Source organism: Pogona vitticeps, chromosome 2 (genome assembly GCF_051106095.1).
Source record: "Pogona vitticeps strain Pit_001003342236 chromosome 2, PviZW2.1, whole genome shotgun sequence".
NCBI lineage: Eukaryota > Metazoa > Chordata > Lepidosauria > Squamata > Agamidae > Pogona > Pogona vitticeps.
Window position 1 is genome coordinate 296936768 of NC_135784.1, and position 25524 is coordinate 296962291.

Sequence of the window (25524 nt, forward strand, 5' to 3'; positions counted from 1 at the left end):
CTGCCCCACATCACTTAAAGCACTCTTTGGGTGGTTTACACTTTGATGATGCAGTCTACACACTGTGTGTCCCCACTCCCAGAGCTGGGTTATTAACAATTTACTAACCTTGGGAGGTCTGAAGTCTGAGTCAACCTCAAGATGGCTACCTGAGCATGCCAGAATCAAACTCAAGTTGGGAACAGAGTCTTGACTGCAGTATTGCAGTTGAAACCATGCTCCATTCAGTTGCAAGATGAAATATTGAAAGACTAGTCTGAAACTCTCCCCCAAGAGTTTCAGATATGGGATGCCTTCCCATTGTCTGAAAAAAAGCCACCCCTGTCAAAAGCTACTTATGAGACCATCTGAGGAGCCTCTCATTACTTAGAGAAGTGGAGAGTTCATAAGACTGTTTATACATTAAGGCTGATTTTAAACACCCAGAACATTTTAGTAGAATTGTTGTTTGAGCAGAATAGCCGGTTTACCATTTCACAGTGCCATCTAACTTTATTTAAACTACAGGCCAGCAACAGAAAACAAGTGGCATGCTTTAGCTAGCTGTGATACCATATCACATTTTTACATGTCAGACAAAAAACAAATAAAATAATTTTAGAAGGTTTCCTTTATTACCCCCTTGTACCAGAACGGGTTAAGAAGGCATGGCTTGATCAGGCCTTAAATTTGATTTCTTTGGCAGAATCCAGGAAGGAAAGCATTCTGAAAGCTCAGACAGGGAACCTACAATGCCTAGCTCCCTCCCTCACACATGCATGGAGAAATATTACGTTCCCAATTCCTGTGACATCACAAGGCCCCACACCATGTCTTCACAAAGACCCACCCCAGCCATTGGGCCCCAGATATAATGAGGGAATAAGGAAGAGAATCCCATGACAGCCCCTGACAAACAAGACAACACTTCAAAACCATTCCGGAAAAAATCTTTTATTGGTTTTGGAAAAGACAATACTGTACATCCTTTAAAGACAATACTAGAGCTAAGAACAATAAGTGTACAAATACTAAAAAGGAACAAATAAATACTACTCTGAGAAATGTAAAACACAAACGGGTATCCTCAGCGGAAACAAAGGCCTGGTTCAGCTCCAGCAGGATGCCTGCCTTCTGGTCCCTCGCATCCCCCTGGGGAAGAGGACGCTTCGGGCCCTGCAAGAGAAAGAGAGAGAAAAAAACAACTAAGGGCCGAGCTCGTCCACTGCCGTCAACCGGCTTCAACCCAGGCGTATCCACCGACCAATGTTCTGGCAACTTCATCCCGAATTCCTGCCTGCCAACATCCACTGGCTTCCACCAGGAATATCCACCCGTTTGTCTCTTCCACTCCACTTCTGAAGCCAGCCTCCGCCAGATCCCAAATGCTTAGGTCACACAAACGCCCTGGCAACATTCCCACGGAACACTAGCCAGCCCATTCACATACACAGACATGCACACCAGCTGCCCCCCCGACACACACACACCTTTACTCCACCAGCCATTCACACACACGCCTGGGCTTCCATCCACTGAAATCCACCAAGCTTCCACCAGCTGGTTTCAGGAGGCCAATGTCCCCCGGCTTCATCCACCAACCTCTGCTGGCCTCCACCTTGCGGTCTCAGGCAGCTTCTGCAAGGAGATTCCACCAGCTTCTGTCTGCCAACATCCACCGACTTCCTCCCGGTCTATCGCCGACATCAGCCAGCTTCAAGCCACGCATTTCTGCCATCCTCAAGCTATTAACTTGCAATTGTACTTGGCCAGTTCAGCTGCTTTCGGGAGAGAACTTGCCATGGACAGAAGGGCTGAGTCCCCTGCAGCCACTGCCGCTCTCTCTGCCGGACTGCCCTCTGGCCACTGGCCTCCCTTCTGGTCTCCTGCCCTGCCCAGCAAGCCCCTTTTATCTGCCAGCAGAGAGGTGGGGCTCTCTGAGGTCACAGACCCAGGAAAATGGGGTTGGGTTCCCAAGGCGACAGCAGCAGCAGCACCCTCGGGACTGGCTGAGTCCTGAAGATGATGTCAGCAGTCCCTCTGATCATATCATTCACCCACCAAAGCTTGTATTTTGCATGATTTTTTTGAAATATGTTTTATATTTAAAAAGATATAGAATAACCCAGTTAACACGGCGACTTGTTAGTGGTGGAACCCAAACTTTGGAATCTGATGCCGGGAAAACAACAGTCTGTTCAGCTATTGGGGATCCCTGTCTACTCATCATGGGTAGAAGGGACCACTCTAGTCCCATCCCCTCCTTTTTCAGTTTCATCACAGGACAGTGGATGATGAGGCCAAAGCGGAAATCCTCCACTCTCCAGTGAGTTGAAACCCTGGTTTTCCAGGTTGCTGGCTCACAAAGGAGGCACACACAGTTCACAAAAGTTTTCTGCTTCAGACTCATTGCCACTTATAGAAGAAGGATGAAAACGGGAGATGAGGCGCAGTGCTGCCCTCTACCCATAATGCCTGAAAAGCCCTGACAAAGAATCTTGCAGTATCTTAAACATGCAACATTTGGCATAAGCTTTCATAGATGGTGGAGCCCACTTCATCCAGAACAAACTGATGTGGTGGATCAAAACAAATATATATATAAAATAAATATATATAAAGAACTGATTATTGGTGCTCAACATGGTATTTCTCCAAATATTTTATAGTAATAGGATAATGGGAGTTGTAATTTGACACATCTGGAAATCTTAAGGTTGAATTTATTTATTTAAAATATTTTTATCCTGCCTTCCTTCTGAAAAAGGACCCAAGGTGGCTGACATCACTGAAAGGCAATATTAGAGCTAAGAACAATAAGTATACAAATACTAAAAAGGAACAAACAAATACTACTCTGAGAAATGTAAAACCTAAGTAGTACAGTACTAAGAATCCAGTCAAAGTAATGCATAACACTCCATCCAATAATCACAGGAAGAAGGGTGGCTATAAAAGAACTCAAGGAACTGGGGATGAAGAACAAATGAAAGGAATCAACAAAGATGTTACTGTGAAGAATGCTACAAAAAATGTGTAAGTACGTGAAGAAGGCTGCACCGTGGGCTGGTGTGGGAAAGGTGACTTCACACTGGAGGCAGAAAAGCATGACTTAAAAAAATCCCACTGAATCACAAAACGTTTACTGCCTATAAAGGTATATCTCCCAACTTTTATTTGTAATATGAATCAAGATCATCTGCTTTCTGTGAGGGAACACTCCCAGCCCACGGTACGTACTTGAAATGAAATTGGTATTCAATCAATACATGACTCAACCTCTTTGTGCGTGTGTGTTGAGGGAGGTTACGGGCATTCAAAATAGGAGCCAAGTGTGATAAATGGAGGGCAGCTGGCAAAAGAGCAAGTGAGAAGATAGGAGAGATCTCTTACAAAGGGGGCAAGGGGAATCCCTGATCTTTATCCAGAACAAACTGATGTGGTGGATCAAAACAAATTTGATAGAAGGTGTACTTGCAGAGGAAACACCACATGGAGTTGCCCAGAGTCCCTCTAGAAAAAAAAGTATCTCAGGTCTTGAGTGACTACAGTTCTTTTCTACTTAAAAATAGTAATCAATCCATTTAAGAAAAAACTATCTATCTATCTATCTATCTATCTATCTATCTATCTATCTATCTATCTATCTATCTATCTATCTATCTATCTATCTATCTATCTATCTATCTATCTATCTATCTATCTGTCTATCTGTCTGTCTGTCTGTCTGTCTGTCTGTCTGTCTGTCTGTCTGTCTACAAAACAGAGGAATAGATTAAAATGAAGAAGGGGGTTCTCAAGCATTCCTTTCAATACCACTACCCACCAAATATATGGCAGTGTTGTCACTTCAGATTACACTGCCCTCAGCTCTATTTGGATGTGAATTGACTAGCCATATGGACTACAGAATAGGATAGTTAGGAGCACACCTAAGCTGAACAGCTTCCTGTTCAGAAAGAAAGCTCCCAGCTACCACTGGGGCAGGAACAGGAAGCTTGCGTGGAGCTAGGCCTAGCTTAGCCTCAACGCATCCCAGTTTAGGCCTTTTCTCCCAGGCCAGCCATATTTAGATGTCTGTAAGGTGTGTGTGTAAGTCAGATAGAAATCCCAGAATGGGGAATTGTGGGATTAGTAATCCAAGAAATCTTAAAAAATCCCCCCCCCAGCTGTGGACTTGGCAGCCCTAGTTTGACTTTCAGGCACTTGCATGTGAAAACATGGCTGCAGGTAGACCCCAGAGAAAGTAGAATTCCAGAGGCATCTAGAGAGATTTAAACAGAACAATTGGTTCTGTTCAGCAGATAACTTACAAGCAAATCATGTTCTGGCAGGGGAGTGAATCAGTGAGAACGGATGAGTCACTACTGTGAAGCCTTTTTCACACTGTGAGAATCCGCCCCCCCCATGGCGTGTTGACGTGTTTCAGAACACACCTTTGAACAAATACACCAAGATAAACATAGAATGGTTGTGATTTACTTCCATACTCTATTTGGAGACTATTATTAAACAACCAAATAAATCTAGAAGTAATAGGACACATATCTTTCCTTATTTTTGAAACATGAGGTTAGGTGTGTGGGGCTACATCCGTGTATGTTTCTTTCTTGCTTCAGCATGTGTCCTTAAGCCTATCCTGCCCACAACGTTACACTGTGCAGCACTCCTGTTCCTGGTTCGAGACAGACAGATAAGGTGACCTTGTCCAGCGTACTCCATTCCCCTACACAATTGGAGAATGGTTTGCTATCACTCTGATTAGTAACAGATTCAGAGTTTAGAACAGTTGCCCTGTTGGCTAAAGGAATTCTGGGAATTGTAGGCCAAGAAATGGAACTCTTCCGAGCTCTGGTCAAAAACAATGCCGTCCTTCAGTCTTCTACACCCCCTGCAACAACCAATTCACATAGTATGCACTGAACATTTTTTAAAAGTCATTATATAATAACTTTTTAACAATGTGTTCAGTTTGCTAACCAGCTTGCTTCCAAAAGGCAGGCTCAGGCCAGCTTTTGCATCTAGCAGAGGGAGAACATTCAACAAACATTTTCTTATTTTTCCCTTTTATTATCCCTCTATTTTATTACAATTGTTATTGTACGATTATGTACTTTTTGCATTTTACTGTTTTATCTTATATTGTAAGCCGCCTAGAGTGGACGAATCGCCCAGATAGGCGGGGTACAAACAAACAAACAAACAAACAAACAAACAAACAAACAAACAAACAAACAAACAAACATGTTAGTTTTCCTCTCGGAGGTCAGGAAGTGACCCTTGGTGTCAGAACAGGAGTAATAAATATACAGAAGACAGTCCCTCATTTTTGTCTGAAGAAAGGCATGAAAATTATGATGCTGTTAGGCTTGGCATGTCAGGGGGAATCCAATTTTTTGAGATTCTTGGCCTGAAACTTGAGACTGGGAGGTGGGTCTCTGGCAGCCAATAGTTGAAAGGTGGGAGGAACAGAACAGTTTAGAGACCCTCTCACACACTCTGCAGCTTTGGCTACAGCAAACATGAAATGTGGGGAGTTTCTCTGTGCCCTTGTGCCATGAGATTTGGGGAAGGCTCACTGCCCAGCCCACGGGGAGTTGTTATTTCCCCCGGCCCTCTCCTGCTGCTGTAACTTGTAGAACATGAATAAGCTCAGATCTGGCACTCTCCTCCCCAACAAGCTCTAAACCAGGCTTGTCCAACCTGCGGCCCGAGGGCCGCATGCGGCCCAGGTGAACTCGTAATGCGGCCCAGTGTAATTTTTTTATTTTTAAAGAAATTCCAAAGTTTCAAGTTACACTGCCGGCGCTTGCGGCCAGAATGTGGCCGGGGCATGTCACAACAGTAAAGGGAGAGAGAGGGAAGGAAGGAGTGGGAGGGGAGGGGAGGGGACAGGGGGGCTGCGTAACTGCATAGCACCATCCCTGTCAATAGGCAGACCCCCTCCCAGCCCCATAAAGCCGCCGGAGTCGAAGCTGGCAGCCTCTGCTGTCTAAGTTCGCAGCTGCCGGTAAGCGCGCTTGGAGCGGGGCTGCGGAGGAAGGCTAGAGCTGCCCCCCCATGTGGCCCAAACCAAATGTATGTGCAGCCCAAACCAAATTTTCATCTTCTAATGTGGCCCAGGGAAGGTGAAAGGTTGGACACCCCTGCTCTAAACAGTGGGATGGATCTAAATATATACATCCAGCAGCTCTCTCCATCAGTCCCTTCTCCATTGCGCCTGGCAGTGTTAGTGTGCCAGGGTTGTATAAACACAGAAGCTCATCAACACAGCTTTGAACTAAGTGAGCTCTGGTGCCTCCTGAGAAGGAGTGGAAATGGATGCCCAGTCTCTAGAACCATTTCAAGAGAGGGAGGGAGGGAAAAAAAATCTAAATGTCTCTTTATTAAGTGCTATTTGCCCGGACATTTGCCACTCTACCTGGAGAATGGGGGAAGCATAATAATGTCCAGAGATTACAGCCAGTGGTCTGAGGCCTTACAATCATAGGCACAATATAGCTAATATATATCAATATACAGTGGTGCCTCGCTTAACGAGCGCCTCGCTGAGCGATGAAATCGCTTAACGAGTGCCTCGCTGAGCGATGAAATCGCTTAATGAGGCGCTCTGGGCCATCGCTGGAGCATTCGCTCAGCGATGGCCCCTATGGCGATTTTTTGCTTTGCGATATTCGCTAAGCGATTCGCTTAGCGAATATCGCATAACGAAGCGGGGGAGAACAGCTGATTGGCGGTTCCAAAATGGCCGCCGGAAGGTCCGCGCCGCATTTTCGCGCCCTGCCCTCGCTTACCGAGGGCGCGAAAATGGCGGCGCTATGGAAGAACCTCACACAGAGGTGAGTTTTCAAGCCATAGGAAGCGTTTCTATGGCTTTTTTATTTCCGCACAGCGATGTTTCGCTATAGCGAAGGTTAATCCGGAACGGATTAACCTCGCTATGCGAGGCACCACTGTAGTTCCTCCCCAGAGATGAACTGTTTCCATACATTCCTTCCTGAAGGCAACATTCATAATCTGAAGTTTGGTCCTGGATTCCTTACCTGTGTGAGGCATGGCAAGCAAGAAGGTGCAGGTCCTTCTCCGTTGTGGCACCCAACCTCTTAGAATGCCCTCCCAATTGAGATCACCAAGTCCTCCAGCATATGGATGCTAATTTGGCCCCAATGTAATCATTTAGAAGGCCTTCACATGAAAACCTTTCTCCTTAAGATTGTGATACTGTACTTTGTCTGCAACTTTATTTCCATTTTGGGGTTTTATATGTTACCATTTTGTTGGGTATGTGTGGTTAGTATGCTTGTTCCTTTAGTTGTAATGATATGGATATATATTTTTAGGGTGTGTCAATATTATTTTTGGAAAAAGGTAAGAAATACATTTTTAAATAGGGTAATTAAAAATAGGGGCGTGGTGGCACTGCGGGCTAAACTGCAGAAGCCTTTGTGTGCTGCAGGGTCAGAAGACCAGCAGTTGTAAGATTGAATCCACGCAACAGAGTGAGTTCCCATCGCTTTGTCCCAGCTCCTTGCCAACCTAGCAGTTCGAAAACATGTAAATGCGAGTAGATAAATAGGTACCATCACGATGGGAAGGTAAACAGCATTCCGAATCTAAGTCGCGCTGGCCACGTGACAACGGAAACTGTCTTCGGCTCCACGGCTTGGAAACAGGGATGAGCACTGCCCCCTAGAGTCGAACACGACTGACTAAAATGTCAAGGGGAACCTTTACCTTATCTAATTAAAATATGATGAAGTAAAACAAAGTCAATGAGTCACAGTGTTCAATTTCTCACACGTTCTTACATCTCAGATGATATCCTTTATTAATGATGCACCTTATTTCTGAGTTGAGTGCTCTTTTATTATCAGACAGGTGGGGTAAGTTAAATAAATAAATAAGATCTGGCTTACAAAGCAGTTTCCTTTATCCTTCTCAAAGGGCGAGAGCGCCATGTGCATTTCATATCTGAGCCTTCATCTCCCTTTCACATGTGTGAACTCAACCCAGAACTCAACTCCACGGGCTGTCATCTCAGAGCTTGGAATGTTACATTTAAAAAGGAGCTTGTGGCATCACTCATTCCTTGGCAGCCAGGTTGCCATTATTGGTATGAACTGTTTTGTGAGTATTCAAGGATCCTTCCCACAAGGGGGTACTTGAATTGCTGCAGTTCTTGTCCACCAGGGGGAGCCCAGACATTTTTGTTGGGTCAAGTTGCTCAGGGAGCTGAGAAGACACCGACACTGGTTTGCCTCGCGCTATTTTGAGCTTGCTTTTAAAGAGGAAACAAGAGTTAATATGCTAGTTCTATTCTTTGCTTCATAACGCTGATGATAAGGTAAAGAATTCTATTCATCCAGTAGTCTTGCTTTGGTTTGTAGCCCCAGAACAATGGAGATGGACCAGTGGACACATCCCACTGATAGCTTTCAATGTATCCTCAGGACTTAATATCTGAAGTCACATTCTGCGAGTAAAGTTCGAAAACATCTGTAATTTCTGCCAGGTTTTTTTTTTGAAGGGGGGGAGGATTTCAAATTTCCACCTTAGTTTTTCTTCTCCATTTTCACAGGAGAGTTAATTTCAGACAGGTATTATTGCTTAAGTGTAATCACTTCAGTCACTTTGCCCAGGTCTGTTATTATCCCTCTCTTTTGTTGCTTGGGAGTTGTTTGTTTGCTGTTGATCTGTTCAGTTGGTTGCTAAATATGAGTGCAGTGAATAAAGCAGCATACACAAGTCTGTAATTTCAAACAACTGTTGAGTAAAGACATTTTTTAAATTCTTTCTCCTACAAATGTCTCAGAGTGAGACATGTTTTATTCTTTCTCCTACAAATGTCTCAGAGTGAGTTATTTAGACTTTTAGTGTCAGTTAATGAGGAAGGGGTGGACTCCGGGGAACTTGTAGCTATTCACTTCTGTGGATCTCTGTACTTCTACTGCATAGCAAAAGGAATTTTACCAAAAACTCAAAGCTTTGCAATAGGAATGTGATCCACACCTGGAAAGATTCAAATTAGTATTGGGTGAAAGTAGTGAATAAGCCCAGAGGCAGCCTTAAATGTTCTCTTACATATGAATAAGAAAGGTGTCCTTGCAGTGGCCAAGGTTGGGGTGCCATTTTTCTTTAAAAGAGATCTACAGACTCAGGAGATGCTGCTGTGGCTCTAATATATCCCCCTTACACAATATTAACCTTTGGAAATGGTTTCAAAGTATTAGAGACTTCCATTATATAGCATCCTGGCTGCTTTTTGCTTTATACCTAGGCCGAGTGCAGATTTTATTTCTGATAGTTTTCTAAGTAATAACCTCTCTCTCTCTCTCTCTCTCTCTCTCTCTCTCTCTCTCTCTCTCTGTGTGTGTGTGTGTGTGTGTGTGTCTGTATCTATTTCTGCCTCAATCTCCCTCCCTCTCTGTCCCTCAGAGTATTTATTTGGTTGGATGCAAGTTAATTTTTCAACAGCAAGTGAAAGAAAATCTTCAGTTCACAGCGTTCATCCATGCTACTTTTAAGACCTCCTGCTACATATCTATGAATACTTCCCAGCAGCAAGACTACAGTGGTGTGTCTGAAAGTGAAGATCTGCATGAAATGGACAGTGGAGGTTTGCTTTCTCTATTTTTGTGTGCATATTTTCACACGTGTGTTCAAGTGCATATATAGGTACATCTGTATGTTGCTGCTGCTCTAGCTGTTTTTATTTATTCAGCTTATTGCCGGCTTTCCACACAAGTGTTCAAGGGGACTGAACCACCTACATCAAAACATCTATCTAAAAAGATCAGCAGCATCCTAGTGATGATCTCAAAGTCTGCATAATTAATTGCAGCTAATTCCAGCTAATTGATGAGCTATAGGTTTTTTTCCCCCCTCATGCCTGGCTATGCACCCAGATGCCTTGTCAATGAACTGTGGTTACCCAAGGAAAATTATGTAAACCTTATGTGTAGGTATCAAATATCTAAATACAGATATCTAAATTCACAAACTGAAAATATCTAAAATAATGAATTGTACAGAAAAAAATGCCCTAAAAGAGACAAAACAAAACAAAAAAGGGTCAAAGGCTGTATTGTGTGACTGTGCCCATCCTTATTCATTTATTATTTTCATTCCCCCCTCCCCCAGCTCAGGGCTTAGGAAATTTCCTTTTCATGGAAATGCTGGAAGATAACTTTTTGGAGCCCCAGCCTAGAATCCTGTCAGAAGGCCAACATGGGGAGATTGAACAATCAGAAGGATTGGTGACAGGGGATACAGTTATAGGCCACTAATTTATTTATTTTTTTAAATCATGCAAAATGCAAGTTTTTGTGGGTGAATGACATGACCAGAGGGACTGTTGACATCATCTTCAGGACTCAGCCAATCCCGAGGGTGCTGCTGCTGCTGTCACCTTGGGAACCCAACCCCATTTTCCTGGGTCTTTGTGACCTCAGAGAGCCCCACCTCTCTGCTGGCAGATAAAATGGGCTTGCTGGGCAGGGCAGGAGACCAGAAGGGAGGCCAGTGGCCAGAGGGCAGTCCGGCAGAGAGAGCGGCAGTGGCTGCAGGGGACCCAGCTGTTCTGCCCAAGGCAAGTTCTCTCCCGAAAGCAGCTGAACCTGCTAAGTAGGCTTGCAAGTTAACAGCTTGAGACTGGCAGAGATGCGTGGCTTGAAGCTGGTTGATGTCTGCGATGGACTGGTGGGAAGTTGGTGAATGTTGGCAGACAGAAGCTGGTGGAATCTCCCTGCGGAAGCTGGCTGAGGCTGCAAGGTGGAGGTCAGCAGAGGTTGGTGGATGAAGCCGGGGGACATTGGCCTCCTGAAACCAGCTGGTGGAAGCTTGGTGGATTTCAGTGGATGGAAGCCCAGGCGTGTGTGTGAATGGCTGGTGGAGTGAAGGTGTGTGTGTGTGTGTCAGGAAGTGGCTGGTGTGTGAATGTGTGTGTGTGAATGGGCTGGCTGGCGTTCCGTGAGGATGTTGCCGGGGCGTGTGTGTGACCCAAGCATTTGGGAGCTGGTGGAGGCTGGCTTCAGAAGCGGAGTGGAAGAGATGGACGGGTGGATATTCCTGGTGGAAACCAGTGGATGTTGGCAGGGGGAACTTTGGGATGAAGTTGCCAGAACATTGGTTGGTGGATACGCCTGGGTTGAAGTGGGTTGACGGCAGTGGACGAGCTGGCCCCTTAATTGTTTCTTTCTCTCTCTTTCTCTTGCAGGGCCCGAAGCATCCTCTTCCCCAGGGGGATGCGAGGGACCAGAAGGCAGGCATCCTGCTGGAGCTGAACCAGGCCCTTGTCTCCACTGAGGATACCCATTTAGCCTCTTTTCCAAAACCAATAAAAGAATTTTTCCAGAATGCTTTTGAAGTGTTGTCTTGTTTGTCAGGGGCTGTCATGGGATTCTCTTCCTCATCCCCTCATTATATCTGGGGCCCAATGCCTGGGGTGGGTCTTTGTGAAGACATGGTGTGGGGCCTATGATGTCACAGGAATTGGAAACATAATATTTCTCCATGTACGTCTGAAAGAGTGAGCTAGGCATTTTGGGTTCCCTGTCTAAGCTCCCAAGCAAGTACAGTATATTATATGTCATGTTGGACACACACAAGAAGCCAGTGAGCCCTGGTGCCATTCGGAGAAGGATGGAGTTAGGCACCCAAACACTACGGCTACCATGTAACAATAAATGAGACTCATTCCTTCCCTTCCACCACCGCTCCTCACATTAGTTTGCCTGGCCTGGGGATGTAGGGGAGCCCAGCCATTTCCTGGCACAGCAGCTTATTCTCTAAGACCTGGCAAGCCTCATCTTCATCATCAACACCATGAGCACTCCATGGACAGCTCCTATCAGTGGGGAGAAAATATGCCACTTCAAAGAAGCTTCCAGTCCGACTTCTCACGCCAGTGCCACAAACGAGGAAATGGAGATGGGCAATGATTTGGAGATGAGCATACATTAAAATTCATGTGGCTCCATGCCATGGATAGATGGGAAAAAGACACAGCTACTGCAGAATCTGATGCTTGAGGGCAATGGCTGCCTGTGAGTGCCTAGTGCATTGATGGTGAACTTTTTTGAGCCCGACTGCGCAAATTGCAACACAAAATCAACTTAATTCTTTCAAAGTGCCAATACTGCAATTAAAATCTGAATGCTGAGGTTTTAGTTTAGAAAAAACAACTGCTCCTGCACTGCAACTGTGAAATGCTGGGTCCCCCCCATGGGCAGTATTAACAAGTAAATACTTACTGGTCCTCCAATCCCCCATTGGGCTAGACCAGTGATGGTCACCATTGCACCCCTCTGCTGGACCACTGCACCAGAAGAGGGGAGTGCTGAGATCCGAGATCGGAGAACGGGTAAGTATTTCTCTATGGTGACTTATGGCTTGTGTGTCCACAAAGAGGGCTCTGTGTGCTGGCTGTGGCATGCGTGCCATAGGTTCACCATCCCTGGTCTATGGTATACCCAGGAGGTATCACTCAGCATTGCAGGGATCTATGGAGCGATGAGTCTGCGGTATAGACCAGCTCTGTATTCCAAAAAGTGCACTATATAACTAGATGACATTCTGTAGCAAGAAAGTGATGAGTCATTCTGTCATTCCTCGTGATATCTGCCATATCGAGACTTCCTTCTACATCAGTGAGATGTCTTAGCCTCCCACGAAAATGACACCCCAGTCTTATTTTCACCTAATGTTCTCTGGGTGGAGGGGAGTCCCGTGAAATTCTGTTTAACTTAATGCCCCTTCCAGTGTATTCTGTACAGTCAAAATGCCATTCTGTGCAGGCACAGATTGGCATTTCTTCCAGGAAAAATTGACCAGGAAACTTCCAAAAAGATTCAGGCTGCCAAGGAGAAAGTTAAAGTCTGCCTCAACTGGAATGCAATTCCACGCCTGAGCCCTGCTATCCAGGTCTTACGTTCTCTCATTCCAAAACAAGGAACAAACAAAACCGGCAATAAAAACTGAAGTACATACTCCGGAAGGCCCTGCTACAGCTGTGGTATTGCATCTGTTTTTCCTCTTTCATCCTCACACCTTGGAAAAGAGGGAGAAAACGGTTTACCTGTCTGAGTGTTTCTCCCTCAAAACATCTACCCGCCCCACCCGTACTGCATTACCAGGATGTTGGGGGGGCGACCCTGAGGGAGGTCTGGAAAATCTGTCACTCAAAATGAGGCCTTCTCTGTGTGGGGCCTCCATCATTTTGGAGCTCACTCCCACCCAAGTCTCTTTCTTCCTTGGTTCCTATGGCCTTACCCTAGACTAGAGTAATCTTGCCGATTGAAGGGGCTTCCCCCCCCTTCCGTTTATATCCTGTTTTCACCACCTTTATTGTACTTAATATTTTTAATATTTCATAATCTATATTTTTTACTTATCATTTTATCTTTTGTTACTATTTTTCACATTTACCATTATGTGGGTGTTATTATGGTTGTTTGTAGTGTGTTGTTATGACGATGGGTTTTTGCGATTGTTATAGCGCTTCACAAAATGGTTTTCCCTATGGGTGATTTTCGCTACATGATGTTTCAGTCCGTGCTCTGCAAGATGGTTCTTTTTTGTGACGGTTTTTCGCAAAACAGCAATTTTCACAGCTGGGTCCGCGCTTCACAAAACAGTTTTCCTATGGGCGATTTTTGCAAGACGATGATTTTCCCCCCATTGGAATGCATTAAATAGATTTCAATGCATTCCAATGGGGAACTGCATTTCACAAGACGATGTTTTTGCAAGACAGCGATTTTCGCGAAACGAATTAACATCGTCTTGCGGAGCACCACTGTAATAATGTTGCAAACATGACTTCCTTAATTTCATTCAGTTTGTTCAGTGTTCAAGATGGGTGTGTGTGTGTGGTCTGAGCAGGTCTTATGCATCTCTCCAATATGTTGAGGTGAAGTGTCCTCTCCCTATGGCTGTCTATGGTTTAAAGTCACAAATGCATCCGCAAACAGGCCACCAACTGATATCTATGGCAATCACAAAGCTAAGGGCTTGTGAGGACAGGTTAAAGTAATGATGTACTACAGAGAGAAAAGCTAAGACTGTTTGCTATGATTAAAAATAAACAGAATCTGTTTATTTCATTCTGATGAGCAAGAACAAACTAACTAACAAAAATTAATATATTTTCTCCCCCTGAGCAAGATTATAAGAATTTTCTGTTTGTTGCATTTTGATAGTTAATTTTTGCAAAATGTTTGCCAGGGTTTTTTTGCTCAGAAAACTTCGTGTTTGTGCAGTAAAAAAATTGCCTTTTTTCACAGAAAGCCTTTAGCTAGCACTGAAAACAAAGAAGCTAACATCAAAATGCAAGTTTTCCCAGAAAAACAAAAAAACAAAAAAACACAGGAGTTTTTCCAAGTCACAAGAAAAGAAAGAGGCAGTATATGTATATGCATATAAAAGGAAAAAAATAGCAAGACTGGGTGGCGACAAAGAGCCTGAAGACTTTATTTCAGATTTATTGGCAATCTCAGGCTACACTTCCTAATTTATATATTTAATTGTGTATCTTTTAAAAATGAATGCAGTGGTTATATATTGTGAAGCTGCTGCAGTGCAATTTTGTTCACAAAAACTGTGGAGATTAGCCCTCTTGCACCCTCTCGTGGGCTTTCCAAAAAAATAAAAATTTGGTCTCATGATTAAAAAGCTGCATTTTGCCATTTCTGAATTATAGTTTGTAATACAAAATCAAAACTATCAGCAAGAGGAAACCTCTCTAGATGCAGTCAATTTTATTTAAAAAAATACTTTAAAAAACACAATTTTTAATTTTGGGTTCAGCTTAATATTCATTGCTTTCACTGGCATACAGTGCTTATGAAAGTAAACAACAACAACAACAACAACAACAACAACAACAACAACAACAACGCTGTTTTTGTAGCTCTGATGGTTTAACTTCTGAGATCTGCAATTGCCTGTAATACTGTATGAAACATCATCATCATCATCGTTGTTGTTGCTGCTGTTGTTATTGTTATTATTGTTATTGTTTTGCTGTTATTGTTATTGTTGTTTGTTTGTTTGTTGTTGTTGTTGTTGTTAGTATTTACTCTGAGGTTGAATTGGTACTCAGAGCTATCTATAACTTTATTATTCCTTCTGCTGGGAGTTTCAGCTGACTGAAATCATTGTGGTCAAGTCTGCTCCAAATATAGCTGCAATTCTGACTTTTGCTTTCAAAATAATTAAAGGTATGCAATATACTTTCAAAATCTGTAAAAGAGTGAGCATCTAGTTTTGTTTTGCTGCAACGAAAAGCTCAAGTCTGGAATCCACATTCCTTCATGAGAAGAAGAGCTAAGATGAGGGGAGGGGAAGTTTAGCACACAGGGGCCTCAAAGGAAAGTATGAATAGCCAGCAGGAGGTTATGAAATACGCACACACTCTTGCACATGCGGACACCTCCCCTTCCCATTGGCATTCTGGTTTGCATTAAGGGAAGTGTTGCAAAAGAAATTGGAAAAAAAGAGATCTGTAATAGTATTGCTTAATTTGACACTTAAGGCAGAGTACAAAATTTTCCAGTTTAGATCCTTGTATCAGGAGAACAAGCAGACTGGAAACAAGACTATAGGGAACAGTAATAAAGGGGGCTGTCATCGGTTGGTAGATAGCCGGGGGGGGGGGGCGTTGTGGAGAAATGGAATGGCCGCCAGGTTGACTGACTGCTTTTAGTCCCTTTGTGACGCAATGTTTCCGTCACTCTGTGGAAGGCATGTTAGGTGCAGAGGAAGACAGGGTATTAAAAGAAATGTGTGCCAATCTGCTTTACAGCTACAGGGAGAAAAGCTAAGACGGTTTGCCATGATTAAAAAGAAAACAAAATTTAAGGACTGCTTTGTTAATCATAGAGCGCTAACAGTTCAGGGAGGAATGGCTTACATAGGAAGGTCAACTTCCTTTCTTTGAAGCTTTCTGGGGAAAAAATTGAAGACCTATCTGTCAGGGATCCTTTACCTGTGGATTTATTTCTTCATCAGGCGGTTGGATTTAGTGACCCTTTGGATCCCTTTCAGCATTCCAATTCTACGATTCTATTTTAAAAAAAAAAATCATACTTTCTGCTTATTGCAAGACTACCTCTAGGGGGGACCTGACAGAAAACGATGACATGGCTCCTGTACCATGAGTGGTGGTTGTGTGGAGGCAGAAATGTCGGCAGGTGTAAATAGTAATTGTTACATACAGCACTGATGTTACCTGTCTGTCATGGGTTTGGAGGGAAAGTTCCATCCTATGGGGAGTGGAAGGCGGGACATCAGGAGGAGGGGCTGTACTGTATATATATGTGAAGCCTGTGTGGAGAAGTTTAGAAGCTGGAGGAGAGTTTGAAGCAGCTGGGAAGAAGAAGCTGGTGTGGGAGTCTGTGTGTCAGACAGGGTACTACTGTGTGTCAGTCAGTACCAACCTGATAGGTTCAGGTGTCTGTATGGGTAGCCAGAACTGATAGGTTCAGGGTCTGTGCTTTATTTAAAGGTGTTCTGTGTGAACCAAACTGGTGTATGTATGATTGAGACTAAGCCATGTTACTGTATCTTATTCACTTGATCATTTTATTTTCCCTGTGTGTTATTTAAATAAACCTTATTCCTTTATTTGTTAAAAATCCATTCCTGGTCTGTGTGACTCCTTAAAGGGAATGGTTGGTGGCAGCTTAGTGAAACTGTGATATATCCCAGTAGGTCTGGGTTTGTCACAGTAATCATGTGCCCTCAAATCAAATCTGACTTATGGTGACCCTTTTCATGGTTTTCCAGGTGGAGAGAACTCAGAAGGGGTTTACCATTCTGTTCTTCCAGAGGTATCCTTTGACTGTGCAGCTGGCCCAAGGATACACAGGTTGGCTGTACTCCCAGGAGGCACAGAGGGGAAGTGAACTCCCAACCTCTATCTTTTTTTAAATTTTTATTTATCTAAAACATAAACATAAAATACACAAATCAAAATACAATATAACTGTGTTTCCCACCACCGTAGACAGGACCTCTTGCTATAATCTTCTTCCTCCATCTATATTCTTCCTCTTCTTTTATTGTTCTCTTCTCCAGAACTGCATTGATTCTTGATTTGGAGCTTTCCCCTTTTCTCTTGTTAATACATATTCCAAGAATCTGCCCTATATTTCATAAAAACTATTCTTTTTCAACTCTCCTTTCTTAACCTTTAAATTACAAGTTATCATTTAGAGCTATATTCCATATTTCACTATACCATTCATCCATTTGAAATTCAGATTTTGATTTCCATTGCCTAGCTATTATTAATCTCGCTGCTGTTAATAAATTAGTTATCAATTCTTTAATCATCTTATCATATTCCACATTCTCAAATATTGATAACAAAGCGATCTCAGGATTCAATTCTATGTCTTTTCCACATAGCTCATTTAATTTTTTAAAAATTTGTTTCCAAAATCTTTGTACTTTTTCACATTCCCACCACATATGAAAGTATGTACCAATTTCCTTCTCACATTTCCAACAGACATTCAGATATCTAGCATTAATTTTATTTAATTTTGTTGGTGTTAAATACCATCTTAAACACAGTTTAAATTTTTTTCCCTTATTCTCACTGACATAAATCTTAAAACCCTCATATTCCACATCTTCCTCCATTCTTCCTCGTTTATCCTTTTTCCAAGGTCTTGTTCCCACACTAGCTTCACCCCTTCTTTATCACTTTCTTCTTTTTCTAAATTGAGCAGGAAACCGGTATCTAAACCATTGAGCTATCCAGCAAGTATAGCTTGCATTGAAAGGAGCACTTGTTGAAATGTCTTCCAGGCAAGTATTAAAAGTACAAGAAGCTTGGCTTCTTTTTCATCTGGTCTCCTAACTATAGCACTTGAAGAACTCCAAACGTGTCTTTTTTATATATATTCCTTGTTTCCAGGTATTTCTCTTCTGAGCCAAGCAGAAGCTAAATGCTTTAAGACAGAGGATCAGGAAAGATTCTGGGTGACAAGAAGGATGTGGAAATCTGTGCCCCTGGTGTGTTTTGTGAATAAATCCCTCGCCTTAATATCTGAACAAGATAAATGACTGGCTTTTCTCCCTCGACTACCCTCTGCAATGATAGAAGTCTTGCAGGACTGAGAACCTAACTGGCTTCTGAGGTTTTAATTATCTAACAGCTCATCCACACATCCTGTTCACTCCTGTTACGAGGTGGATCCATTGCCCTTTGATTCAGATTAGCTCCGTGACCTGCCTGGGGACTTGAACTGTTCCCTTCTCTTTCAGGATTATTTTCCTTTAGTTGGGAACTTGATTGCTTTTTCCCAGCCTGGTTCATTTCAGATGATCTAGTCCTGTCTGGTTGTTTGTTTGTTTTTTGTCCCAAACAAGTTTCTTGGGAACATGCATCATTCGACCTCCTCTGCCATGAATGGTGATGTGTAAGGGAAAGAGACGAGGGGTGGAGATGCAGAATGAGGAGACCATGAAAGGAAGCAGCAGGACAAGGTGGAAGGATAAAGAGAAAGGGATATCTTAGGGTATGGAAAATCAGATTGAAAGTATCGGGATTACATTCAAGGAAAAATGAAAGCAGATACGGAATCTTGCAGGGAGTGATTCAAAATATATGGGGGAAATGAACCCGCCTTCCAAGTTGCTTCAGTCTAAGACACACATCTTTTTGTGGATGAACCCTAACAAAGGTTATCACCCAACCATGTTTGGGAATTTTCCTAGGGGCTAGGTGCATAGCTTTTATTTTTTTTATTTTTTCCAAAAAATTAGGAATGTGGGTGAGTGGGTGGGTGGGGTGAGGTGGGGTGGGGGAGAGATCAGGAGCTCTTCTGAAAGGACTTAGGTTAGGCATCCTTCAGTCTCGAGAGACTATGGTAACGTGCTCTGTAGTACGGAGGACTTGGAACAGCATCTAGTGTGGCTGAGAAGGCCAATTCGGGAGTGACCATCCCTTCCACACTGAAGGCAAATACAATCTGTCCCCTGTCCAGCTCCCTGATTTTGCTGCTTTCGTGACTGCCTCTTTGCCTCGGCCTGCTGGACAAGGGTTTCTTCAAATTGGGAAAGGCCATGATGCAATGCCTGCCTCCTGCCTGAACGCTCAGATGTCAGGGTTTCCCATCTGTTGAGGTCCATTCCTAAGGCCTTCAGATCCCGCTTGCAGGTATCCTTGTTTCCCAGCTGTGGTCTCCCTCTGGGGCGATTCCCCTGCACTGTGACCTCAGTTTTGAAATACTGAGTATTGGGATAGGAGACCTCGAGGGAATCCCAGGGATCTCCATTAACAGCTAGGAAACAATCCTGTCAGAATTCCTGAAGATCCACTGCCAGCCATAGTTGACCATTCTGGGCTAGATCACTTGATGGCCTGACTCTGTATAAGGCCTACGATGATGCTATGTCAGGTTTAAAAGGCCTCAAAACATTACTTTAAAATTTGACTTACTATGTTTTAAAATTTGAAATCTCTTAAGAAAACAGGGTCTCTAAACCGTAGTTTGTTTAACTGATTCATAAATCTAGCACAATCCCTTTGCCTCAGCTGAGGGATGGGTCTTGAAGTTGCGGTAAAAAACAAGGCGAAAGCAGATTCCCCTGAAATCCACTTTGCGTCTCTGAAGCCCTGTGTGTCATTGGCATGGAAGATCAGGGAAGGTGAGGGAAGCAACCACCTTCTTGGCCCTTGTTGTTTACTCTCTTTGTTCAAACATCCCTGGAACTGCTTAGAAAGTGAACACACCGGAAACTAGCCACAACCCACCAGCAATGCAAGAACTTGCTGTCATTTATCACCAGGGCCGGACTGGGACCAAAAATCGGCCCTGGCATTTAGAGCACACAGGCCCATCGGCTGTGGGGACACAGGCCCACCTGGCTTTGGGCCAGGATTGGCCTTATGGACCCCTGAAATGCACCAGGGGGATTTTGAGCGAGGTGCTCTCGCCATCAGCCTGGCCTACCTCACAGGGCTGTAGGGAGGAGGATAAAACTTGGGAGGGAGCCGAGGATATGAACGAAACGAATAAACAGAACCTCCCTGTCAGGGCCGGACTGGGACCAAAAATCGGCCCTGGCATTTAGAGCACACAGGCCCACCTGTTGTGGGCTCCATTCACGATATTGTGGCGCGCTGAAAGGGCGTTGCTGGTATAGTGGTATTGGTACATGCTTACGAGTTCTCCCTATCCCAATCATTGCCCTGGTTGTATAAATAACAAGGAGCATCAGGAAATCTAAGCCTATAAAATCATCACGTTTAACAAAAAGTGTAATTAAAATTTAATGTTTAAATTTGTCAGTGCCAGTGCTCTCTAAACAAAAAATACCAACAGTACAATGTGAGAGCTTATAGCTATTTTAATGTATTGAAACATTAGATCATTAAACATAACTGCAACAAAACGTTCAATGTGAACAAGCCATAAGTAGCAGATCCTCCTACATCAACACTTCCACCAGGAACAAAAGGCTCGGCTCAAGAACTTTCCACCTCGTTTATGATTTGAACATTTTAAATTTGAACCCTACTAATACTGGAAAGACTTAGGAATGATACGTTATCAAGGAATAAGAAGACTTTGCAGGGCTTCACTACTCTCTGCAACTCAGTTGATGATGGCATCCACATCAAGACTCATGAGGATTTCTTTTTCTGTAACCATTAACATGAATGAATCCAAATGGTCCTGGGATACAGTATTCCTCAGTCGATTCTTGATGAACCTCAAGGTAGAGAAGCTTCTCTCACAAGCAACTTGAGTAAATGATAGAGTCAGTAGGAATTTGTAGGCTAGACCTATCACATTATAGACATCTGTTAATAAATTGTAGCACCGTAGAATTTGATAGCAACAAATGGCACAGTTCTTACATGTTGCACATGGCTTATTTAACAGCTCCATTTCATCAAATTGTTGACTTAGATCTTCCATGGTCGTTTCTCTTGATACCCTTACAGTGTATTCTTCTAGAGCTGATGTCTTCAATTTGTCCCAATGCAAAGCTAGACTAGTTAATTCACACCGCAAATTTTCAGCTGTGGCATTCTCATTAAATTTGATCAAGACTTTACTTAAATCTTCCATTGCAGATATATGAAGCCCTTGTTCTCTTATGTTTGAAAAGTTCCTAGGCTCTAGGCATGCATAGTCGGCATACAGTGTTTCACTAGCAAGAAAATGTCGAGTTATGCTCTCCGTGATTACATCAAGGATCACATTGTGTACTTGTTTTGTTTTTTTCTTTCCCGGAACATATTAATCAGTTTTCAATGTATTCCTATGGGAAATGGTGCCTTGACCTACAAACTTTTCGACTTGCGAACACCGTTCCAATATGGATTAAGTTTGTAAGCCGAGGTACCACTGTATCATTTTCTTGAAGAAGTGAATGACATGTTTGAATAAAAAAAGGTTCCAGACCACATGGATACTCTCCAGGAACCCTGGAAAATATGGTTGTGGGGCCAATTCAGTATTATAATATAAATCTACATTATAAAGCTACTCCTAGCAGAAAAAGAGGCATCCTAAGAACCACCTAGTATCAGCACTACTTCTTATTCCTATATAAGTTTGAAGAGCAAATGAACTCTCTACCTCAATTCCCTTTTCTGCTTTCTGATTCAGAAAGGTTTGACACATGTTAGCATGACACTTCCTTGACTTTTTAAGAATGTGTAAATAGAAAGTTATATATAAGTATACAAGCTAGGTGACACATGTAGCCCAAAATAATCATCCTCTGCCACACATCTATCTTCTTTTATACAGAGAATGCTGACATTTGATCACAACTACAGAATGCCCTCTTGATGAAAAACTTAGCTACTTTATCAATTCATGAATACTTTTTATTTCCTCGGGCTTTTAAACAGCACAAACTTCAAAGTTTGGAACTGATGCATTTTGTCTTCTTATCCTGCCCTATGTTGGTGTTTAATTAATTTTTTTACATAATATTTGTATATTTCAATTCTGCAAGCCATCTGAGAGGAACTGTTGAGAGGGCCACTAAAGCATGGAGTATAAATTTTTAAAATGCAATCCATAAAATAAATATTCTTGATTTCCTGAATCTATTCCTCACATACTTCTTGTGTAACAGTATCAACACGCCATGTTTCTATGAGTTGATCCGGCTTCTTTCACTTAATACATTTAACACTGTGGACGTGAGAACTGACAATGGAACACTGTGTTTAAAGGGGACGAGTCTACAGCATTTCACCCGTGAGAATTGTCTGAACACCACTTCCACCTAAGAACTCTATAAAAGAATGGCACAGTGTACTCTGATGACAAAGTCATCAATAACAGGGCTTGAAGAAATCCATAAAACAAAACCACATTTGAGAAAATGATGCACTACATATGGTATATACTGTATTATATGATGGGTGCTGAAGAATTAAATAATATGTTATGCCATGATTGAAGGTAAACTCTTGGGGAGCCAGGGACTAACTATTTGTTTCTTTTTTTTCTGTTAAAACAGTAAAAATTATCATAAAATCAAATTCTTGCATAGTCAAAACTCGACAAGATGTAGTCACCAAGACTGCAAAAATTTGTCTTCCTCTTTCATTGTCCCAAGAACATTTTCACTTTCTTACCCTGTACCAACAGGACACATAAATGGTATTTACATAATGAGAGAGAGGCCTCTCTCTTTGATTTCATCAAAACCTTTTCCTAGTTCCTTTGGCCAAAATAAATCCGTAAATTAAAAGATTTTACACACACACCCTGAGAAAAGACTTCAATTCCACAGGAAAGCTTCAACAATTCTTCCGACTGATCATCTGTCCGATTCCACACTTCCAATAATCGCAAAGCAATCAGTGACAACAATTACAGTACAAGAGGTTCTTGGAATGGAATGAAGAATGACGCTCCCAACCAAACTCCGTTTATTGCGATGGTGGTATTTTAAAAAGTCTTGCTATTATGTCTAGATAGTACTGTATACTTCTTTTTAATATTGTTAAAACAGTGGCACACTGAATAGAATCAGCCAAAGCATTCTGTCACTATCATGGATGATGGGACTAAGCATCCTCCCTCACTCCATTAGCATTTCTGGACAGGAAGAAAGGATTTTCCTTGAGGCTGGGAGGGAGGTGGCAAGGAAGGAAAACGCATTAAGGGAAGCGAAGGAGAATTCACATGCACACACAAAAAGGAAAGCTGCAAAAGCTTTCCTTTCTTGATAGCGAGTCCTACAGTTACTTTCGAGTAAAGATGCAAAAGGGGAAGGCTGCAGACAGATCTATTGGCCACCAATTTTTAATCTTCCCTTTGCATGGATCCCAACAGCTTCGGGAGTCTTTTTTTTAAAAAAAGCCGGATAGAGGCGACTAATAGGCTTTAAAAATAAGATTATAGAGATGGGAGGGGGGCTGGCAGGAACGGGGAGAGGGAAGGGAAAGAAAACGAGAGAGAGGAGGGGGTGGGCTACCTTCTGAGGTATGGAAGGTGGTGGGGGGGAGCAAAAGGGAGCTCTCCTCTCCTCCCCCCCAAAAAACACACCCCCAAGGCGACGCCCTAAAAGTCGCGACGAAGCGGGGAGGGCGACCCACATCTCGGGGTTGTGTAAGAAATGGGAAATCCGAGAGGGATGGGCACTTACACGGGCACTCACACACACACACTCACACACGCACACGCCCGATCTGTACGAAGCACGTGTTGCCCACCCGTCAGGGTGGGGTCCGCAGGAGAGAAAGGAGGGCAGCGGCTGAGGGAGGGAAGAAGGGAGGGATGGGATGGCGGGCGGGCGTGGGAAAAAAGGAAGCGGCGGCGCCCCCCACCCCACCCCCAGACAGGCTGACTCACGGGAGCTGCCGGTCTGCGGCGGTCCCGGTTCCGACTCGATGTAACTGAGCAAGACGGGCAAAGGGAGCCCGCCCGGGCCGGCCGGGCCAGCAACGCTCCAGGCGCTCGGGGGCGGCCAGCCGGTCGCGGCGGCGGCGGCGGCGGCGCCTCTTCCTCCTCGGCCGGGGTAGAGAAGGAAGAAAGGGGGCGAGTCAGGGGGTGCCTCTTCTCCTTCCTCCTCCTCCTCCTCTCGCTCCGGCTCCTCTCCACCGCCACCGTCGCCCTCCGGCCGCTCCCCCTCAGCAGCTGGTGGGGAGCTCCGCTCCATCTTCTCTGGAGGCAGGGCCGGACCGGGACCAAAAATCGGCCCTGGCTGAGGCAGAAACCGGCCTTCTGACCATCGGCCCTTCTGGCATTTGCCAGAATTTCCAGATGACCAGTCCGGCCCTGCTCCCTGTGCAAGAGGAGTGTATCTTTTCTGCCGTAGCGCATCCTAAGGAGCAGGATAAGAAGGCAACTCGTATCTAAAGCGGGGTTGTGACATTCTCAGGGGACGGTGAAACAAAGACAGCGTAGCCCAGCTCTGATGAGGAAATTTTCACTTAAAAAAAAAACTGGCAAGGAAAGTTGATCTTCCCGGGACCGGGTCAGGATCCCTCCGGTCGAGGCTGGGCTTGCCGACGAAACTTCAGCCCAGCCTCGTCAGAGGGGCTTTCCTGGGAGGCAGCATGGCCACCCCTGCCCGGGAGGAGAGGCTTTCTCGGCTTCCAGTTTCCGATCGGCCCTCCTCACCTCTTCCAGTCCCCCCTCCTCTCTTTTCCCCATCCTCGCCCCCTTCCTCCTCCCCTCTCCGCCCCCCCGGCTTTCCCTCCTCGCCCGCCTGCCCAGGGAAGGCCGGCCGAGGCGTCCGCTCTCTCTCCCATCCCCCAGCGGCGTGCTTCCCTTTGGAGAGGCCAATGGCACCCGGCGAAGGCGACGCGCCCGGGCACCGTGCGCTCTCGGCCACCTGGGCGCCCGGGCAGCGGGCCTGGCCGGGCCGGGCCGGGTGGTGGGGGAGGATCTGAGGCAAGGCTGCCTCCTCCTCCTCCTCCTGCCGCCGCTCCCACTCTGCCCTCCGGCCCTCCCCGGCCCTGGCGCGCCAGGGCGAGGAAGCGAGCGAGCGAGCAGGGCGGGGGATGCGCCGGCGAGACCCTCCGGCTGGCCACCAGCACCAGCCGTGGCCCGAGAGCAGCCGGCGGGCAGGCAGGGCCGGGAAGCCGCGGCGTCTCGGCTGCCCGCACTAGCCTCGAACAAAGTGTGCTGCCGCCTCTGGCTCCGCAGGTGGGGAGGGAGGCGGAGCAGCCGCATCCCCATGGCCGCCGCCTCCGCCGCCCGGAGCCCGCCTTCGCCACCGCGCTAGGAGCCGGGCCTCAGCATTGCCCCCCCTCAGGCGCGGGTGCGCTATTGGGCCGGGCGGGGAGATTGGGGGGGACGCCCCAGCTGGAGGGGGCGGGAGGAGGAGGAAGGAGGAGGAAGAGGAGGAGGCAAAGCAAGGCAAGGGGGCGGGGAGGGAAGGCTCCCTTTCGCTCTCTCGCTCGCTCTCTTTTGGGGAGGGGGGCTCAGCCTGGCCCTGCGCTGAGGCAGGAACTGGCCCTTCTGACCATCAGCCGTTCTGGCATTTGCCAGAACTGCCAGATGGCCAGTCCGGCCCTGTTTATCACTCATTAAGCAACAGTCCACATTTGAC

At 44.8% G+C, this 25524-nt stretch overlaps 2 long non-coding RNA genes across 2 annotated transcripts; one reads left to right on the forward strand and one right to left on the reverse strand.

The window, feature by feature from the left end:
- Positions 1-917: 917 nt before the first annotated feature.
- Positions 918-1916, reverse strand: LOC144586652 (uncharacterized). Its single transcript, XR_013541583.1, has 2 exons — positions 1582-1916; positions 918-1155 (listed from the first exon to the last, which is right to left on the reverse strand). It is a non-coding gene; the product is annotated as an uncharacterized LOC144586652 (long non-coding RNA).
- A 6211-nt stretch (positions 1917-8127) lies between these two features.
- LOC144586655 (uncharacterized) lies at positions 8128-11334 on the forward strand. Its single transcript, XR_013541586.1, has 2 exons — positions 8128-9595; positions 11195-11334. It is a non-coding gene; the product is annotated as an uncharacterized LOC144586655 (long non-coding RNA).
- Positions 11335-25524: the final 14190 nt, after the last annotated feature.